General features: G+C 57.1%; 1 protein-coding gene across 1 annotated transcript in view; it reads left to right on the forward strand.

Moving 5' to 3' along the window:
* The window catches only part of LOC104272340 (aldehyde dehydrogenase family 3 member B1-like), a gene marked incomplete at both ends in the record, with an annotated part of 4,574 nt that overhangs the window by 1,741 nt on the left and 2,581 nt on the right, over nt 1-252 (forward strand). The gene's annotated exons all lie outside the window — the stretch shown is intronic.

A 252-nucleotide genomic window follows, 5' to 3' on the forward strand; every position in this document is an offset into this window, starting at 1 on the left:
CACCCGCACCTCGATGCACGGCGGGGACGTCCGCCTCCTCCCTGGGTGCCTCTCCTCTGCACCGTTCACTGGGACGTGTCTAAAATGGCCCAAAAGTTCTTTTTCTCACTCTGTACTTCTTCCCTGTGAGGCTGAGGAGCAGCGGTTCACCCCAGCTCCTGTTAGACGGGACTTTTCCTTCTGGAAGAACCTCAGTCCCTCCTCTCGGGTGCCGGTTGTCGCGTTTTCCTCCGTGTAACCCTCTAATAAAGA

This window comes from Apaloderma vittatum, unplaced genomic scaffold (assembly GCF_000703405.1).
Source record: "Apaloderma vittatum isolate BGI_N311 unplaced genomic scaffold, ASM70340v1 scaffold25760, whole genome shotgun sequence".
Taxonomy (NCBI): domain Eukaryota; kingdom Metazoa; phylum Chordata; class Aves; order Trogoniformes; family Trogonidae; genus Apaloderma; species Apaloderma vittatum.